Consider the following 6155-nt stretch of genomic DNA (forward strand, 5'->3'; position numbering starts at 1 on the left):
CCCTCAAGATGCTTTGCCAGGCCTTTACTGCAGCTGACTTCAGCTGCTGCTTATTTGTGGGTTTTTCTGCCTTCAGTCTTGTCTTCAGTAAGTGAAAAGCATGCTCTATTGGGGTGAGATCAGGTGACTGACTGGGCCATTAAAGAACATCCCACTTCTTTGCCTTGAGAAACACCTGGGTAGCTTTTGCTGTATGTTTGGGTCATTATCCATCTGCAATATTAAGCGGCGCCCTATCAGTTTGGCAGCATTCGGCTGAATCTGAGCAGAAAGTATAGCCCTATACACTTCAGAATTCATCCTAGGGATGTCAGAGAATTCCGCCACGGATCTCGGTGAGGCCGAATGCCAGTGCATTCAGCCCCCCGAACTCCGTGGCGGAACGGCCTGCCACCCCCCCCCGTGGATTCCCCCCGGGATGAGACTTACCTGGGGCGGATCTTCCGGGTGGCGGCGATGGTGGCTGCGGCAGCTGGTCTTCCGACCAGCTGCTGCCGTCGCCATTTGCAGTCTTGTAAAAACAACAACAACGTGATAGGCTATGTAAAGATTTACGTAGCCTATCATGGCTGGGTTTAAAAAAACAAACAAACCCCCCCGACGTGATAGGCTACGTAAAGATTTACGTAGACTAAAATGGTGAATCAAAAAGGGACGCAAATAGCGCCCGCTACGCTATTTGCATTCCCCTTTATTTTCGCCATCATAGTCTACGTAAATATTTACGTAGACTAAGACGGCCAAAAATAAGGAACGCAAAGTTGCGTACACGTTGTTTTTTTTCCCCCAGAGCCCTCTGCAGCCGGAAATCCGGCTGCAGACGGCTCTGGCCTGGCTGGGCCTGGCCGGCTGTTCCGCGGAGCTGCTGCGGAGCACAGCTGGCCATGGAGGATTCCGGGGGGGGAGGAATGGATCGCCTCCCCCCCCCCATCAACATAATCCGCGGAAAGCTAAGTGACTTTCGTACTTCCCTAATTCATCCTGCTGCTTTGATCAGCAGTCAGGTCATCAATAAACACCAGTGACCCAGTTCCACTGGTAGCATATATGCCCATGCCATAACACTGCCTCCACCATGTTTGACAGATGATATGGTATGCTTTGGATCATAAGCTGTTCCTTTTCTTCTCCATACTTTTCTCTTCCCATCATTCTGGTACAAGTTAATCTTGGTTTCATCAGTCCAAAGAATCTTATTCCAGAACTGGGCAGGCTTTTTTAGGTGTTTGTGGCAAAGGCTAATCTGGCCTGTCTGTTCTTGAGTGTTACCAGTGGTTTGCACCTTGTTGTGAAGCCTCTGTATTCACATTCATAAAGCCATCTCATAGAATCATACAATAGTAGGGTTGGAAGGGGCCTACAAGGCCATCGAGTCCAACCCCCTGCTCAGTGCAGGAATCCAAGTCAGAGCATCCCTGACGGATGGCTGTCCAGCCTTGTCTTGAATGCCTCCAGTGTGGGAGAGCCCACTACCTCCCTAGGTCACTGGTTCCACTGTCGTATTGCTCTAACAGTCAGGAAGTTTTTCCTGATGTTCAGCCGGAATCTGGCTTCCTGTAACTTGAGCCCATTATTCCGTGTCCTGCACTCTGGGATGATCGAGAAGAGATGCTGGCCTACCTCTCTGTGACAACCTTTCAAGTATTTGAAGAGCGCTATCATATCTTCCCTCAGTCTTCTCTTCTCAAGGCTAAATATGCCCAGTTCTTTCAGTCTCCCATCATAGGGCTTTGTTTCCAGCCCCCTGATCATCTTTGTTGCCCTCCTCTGAACCCTCTCCAGTTTGTCTGCATCCTTCTTAAAGTGTGGTGCCCAGAACTGGACACAGTACTCCAGATGAGGCCTAACCAGTGCTGAGTAGAGGGGAACTAGTACTTCCCGTGATTTGGAAGCTATGCTTCTATTAATGCAGCCCAAAAGAGCACTGGCCTTTTTTGCAGCCACATCACACTGTTGGCTCATATTCAGCTTGTGATCGACAACAATTCCAAGATCATTCTTGCTTGTCGTGTTGTTGAGCCACATATCTCCCATCTTGTAACTGTGCCTTTGGTTTCTTTTTCCTAGGCGCAGAACTTGGCATTTATCCCTATTAAATGTCATTCTGTTGTTTTCTGCCCAGCACTCCAGTCTATCAAGATCACTTTGAATTTTGTTTCTGTCTTCCTAAGTATTAGCTATCCTGCCCAATTTTGTGTCATCTGCAAATTTGATCTACGGTCTCTTGACTGTAGATGTTGACAATGACATGCCTACCTCCTCAATAGTGTTCTTGACCTGGCTAGATGCTGTGAAAGGGTTCCTCTTTACCATGAGCAGAATTCTGCAGTCATCCACTTTATTTGTGTTCCATGGTCTTCCAGGCCTTTTGATGTTGCTGATCTTGCCAGTTAATTCCTTCTTTTTCAGGATGTTCCAGACTGTTGTGTTGGCCACTTCCAATGTTTTTGCTATCTCTCTGATGGGTTTATTTTGTTTCCTCAGCCTAATGATGGCCTCCTTTACTCGCATGGATACCTCTTTGGACCTCATGTTGGGAGTTCCTGTGAACAGCTACCAAATGCAAATGTAACACTCAGAACCACCTCCAGGCCTTTTATCTGCTTAATTGGTCATGGGGTACCCAGGAAACAGGCCACATCTGGCCATGCAGCTGCTTGGCAGCCATTCGGTCCATTACTTATGAGCCACCAACGATGGGTTTGTGTGTACGCCACTGGCTGTCCTTCCTGAATGGTTAGTGCCCCACTTTTGTCAAACCCCTTGAATTACAGCTGAAAGTACTGACTTCGCTCCCATCTGGGTGTGTTTCCTTTCAACTTCAATGTGGTGGCGTACGGAGGCCAACTTCCAAAACTGTTATCCTTGTTCCAAGATTTCTGGCCCTGACTGTACGTTACATGTACACACAGTGAAATAGATACATGTGACTTATCACATATGATAATCTACATCTGGTTTGCATGCTCAGAAACATGGACAGGCCATACTGTCCCAGAAGGTTATTAGTGTTTTTATTTAAAATGTGAACCAAATAAAATATCCCACAATAAAGCAATCCTTCCATACTAACAGACATTGAATATTTTCTCATGATTTCTGATCCAGGATTTTGCCTGTGTTGTACAAAATGATAGAGTGATTTTACTGCTGTATTTACTTTTGTGAAAACCCTGCTGTCATTGTTTAATTCTCCTGATGATCTTCCTGTACTTGTAAAAATTGGCAAATTTTACAGCAACAAAAAGCTTTCCTCTGACTGTACTCAGTTTGCATCTGCTGGTACTCAAGCTTTTCAAAGTTTTTACCACAATATTTTAAAAGGACAATTTCATAACGTTCTACCTATGGAATTAATTAGTTAATTGCCAAACTATATCGTTTCCTCTATATATTCTAACATTGGCTGAGGTTGGGAAACAAGTGCCTAGCAAGTGGCTAACAAATGCTAATGGGGGGGGGGAACCATTAACAAGTAGTACTTTTCCAGTTTTGTACCTTAGAAATGCAATCCTATATGTATCTACTCAGAAGTAACCCCCCCTGAGTTCAATGGGACTTACTCCCAGGAAAATGTATATAGGGTGGCAGCTTAAAAACTACAACACAAATAAACTAGTGGGAGATCATGGGATTAACATAGGGAGCTACCTTATAGCAGGACGAACTATTTAGCCCAGTATTTTCTACTTTGACTGGCAACAGTTCTCTAAAGCAGGAGTGGTCAACTTGTGGCCCTCCAGATATTTTGGCCCCTGCTGTAATGTCTCAAGCAGAGGTCTTTCATGTCACCTGTTACCTGAAGATGCCAGAGGTTAAACATGGGTCTCCTGCATATGAAGGATGTGCACACCCAGTAAGATGTGATGTTTCCCAGGTCAGAACACTTTAGTTTCTCAGGAATCTCTTTGGGCATCCTGAAAATGGAGGACAAATTCTCTGGGGTGTAAGATAACTGACTAGTAATAAACAAGCTTCCATTCATTGCCAGAACTCATTTTTCCTGTAGGATAGTCCTAGTTACTGTAACACACCAGAGCCAAAATGAATAATGCCTATCAATAGTGTGAATGATGTAGATTTTAAAAAGACACATGGATATTTATTTACTGTCACCTTCATTGTCAGTAGTTCTTACTTCTAGAGAGGTCATAGGGTAGGATCCAGCCAAAGTTAAGGTCTTTTAAAACTACTGATTTCACATGTGTCCTTAACAGCCCCTAACAGAAATCACTGGATCTTAAACATGCTTATTTTGAGCTGGATCATACCCACAAAAGCATTCTCTTGTGCTCCTTTCCCTTAGCCCTGAGAAGTCCCAGGACAGCCTTTTATAGTGTTAAAGTTTCCTGTTTGGATGGGGAAGCACTGCAGACCAATGGGGCAGGGAGGACATGTTTATTTACAAATGTGCAGGTTGAACAGGTAGCAAGGAAGTACACATACATAATATTCAGGCAATGTTAGCCTTATGTTAGGATCAGTCCTGCACCAATATCCCCAAAACTCTAGTCAGAAACCTCTTAGGGTACAAATCCTATGCAAGTTCAGACCGAAAAAATCCTACATCTCCCAGCATTCCCCAGCCAGCATGCTTTTTTGGTTTAAACATGCATGTGATTGCTCCCTTAGTGGCCCCAAAACTGTTTCCCCTCTCTTTGGCTCTCCCAGCACAAAAGTTTCATTCAAACTAAGAAAACCAGTTACACAGCAATCCCCACACTGCAGGTAGGTGTGGATTTAGGTTCATGCCAAGGATTAATTTGCTAGTGGGTCTAGAGTTGCAACCCAGAGATTACTCCCCCCCCATACATTTAAATTTGCCATTGCCCCAGGAAACAAGGGAGCAAAAGCTTCTCCTACCTGGTCCAGTTCCATTACCCTGCCTCTTTTCTCTCCCCACTCCCCTCCCTGCTGAAGCAGGAGGACCTGGATGAAAAGACTGGGGGTGGTGAGTGGAGAGACACACAGGGAAGAAGCTGCCACTTCCTGGACTCCTAAAGCAGTTGGAAATTTAAAAGATACCGGGAGAATCTCCAGGTTGCAAACTGGCAACTGTAGACGGTCATCAAGGAAACGTACTGCTCACTGTCAATTTGTAGATTGCACGAGACTATCAAAAGTGAAGGATGGGTCCCTTCGCTTGGCATAAGAGAATGGCAAGCTTATAACTACTGGAGGCTCATTGCTCCAATGTCAAAGGGGCAGTAAATCTGCTCCGGGGTTCCATCAGAACCAGTCAGAATTTTAAAGGAGCTATCCAAGGTGCTTCTAATTGAAACTTGGGGTGGATTCACTGCCTCACTAACATCCGAGCCACCAGCCTCCACCAGTTATAACAGAACTTTATCCTGTGTGGGACAGTGCCTTCTATCTTTCGATCGCAGCTGGAAGGAAAAGTCATCTTTAAGTTAAAAACCAAAACAACAAAACCAGATACAGCCCATGGATTGAGAGATGGGGTGGGTTGTGGCCTGCAGGGTAATGGGCTAGTCTGGAAGTCTCCTCTTGCTGTTAGCTCCACTAATTCATAGGAGGGAGTGTGTGTGTGTGTGTGGGGGGGGGTGTTAAATTAACATATAAACTTCCGGTGAAAAGTTGCACATATTGATTGAATGCTACAGTCGTATATACACACTTAGGGGCAGGAAGCTGCATTTAACTTACTTCTGACTACCCTTGCCTAGGATTACAACATTACCATTACAAAAGAAAAGCTTATCTGATCGCTCGATCATTTGCCTATTGGCAAGGAAAGAAACCGCACTAAATTCGCTGGGAGTTCCTCCCAAGTAAGCATGCCTAGGATCGGGCTTCAGAGTTCTCTCTCGAGCGTTCATTTAGGGCAAAGGAACATCAAATCCACACCACGCTGGCGTTTGGAAACTTTCCCCGGGACCTTTTCCACGTTCCAGCTCATCGCCTCCCGCTCCGTTTTGTGGCTGGCTCTCCGGAGAAACCCGAGACGCCTTGTAAACGTGGCGACCCGGCGGCTCCTCCCACCACTAGAGAGAGAGAGAGAGAAAGAGAGAGAGAGACTCTCTCGCCCAATCGCAGGAGCTGTAGCATCGGAGGGGCGCGGAACATCCGCGGTTTCCAAGCGCACTCGTGAGTGGCCAGGGCGGGGGGATCCCACCACCCAGCCCAAATTAGGT

The sequence above is a fragment of the Heloderma suspectum genome, chromosome 1 (genome assembly GCF_057233095.1).
Source record: "Heloderma suspectum isolate Gila_16-S chromosome 1, 16-S_ref, whole genome shotgun sequence".
Classification (NCBI taxonomy): domain Eukaryota; kingdom Metazoa; phylum Chordata; class Lepidosauria; order Squamata; family Helodermatidae; genus Heloderma; species Heloderma suspectum.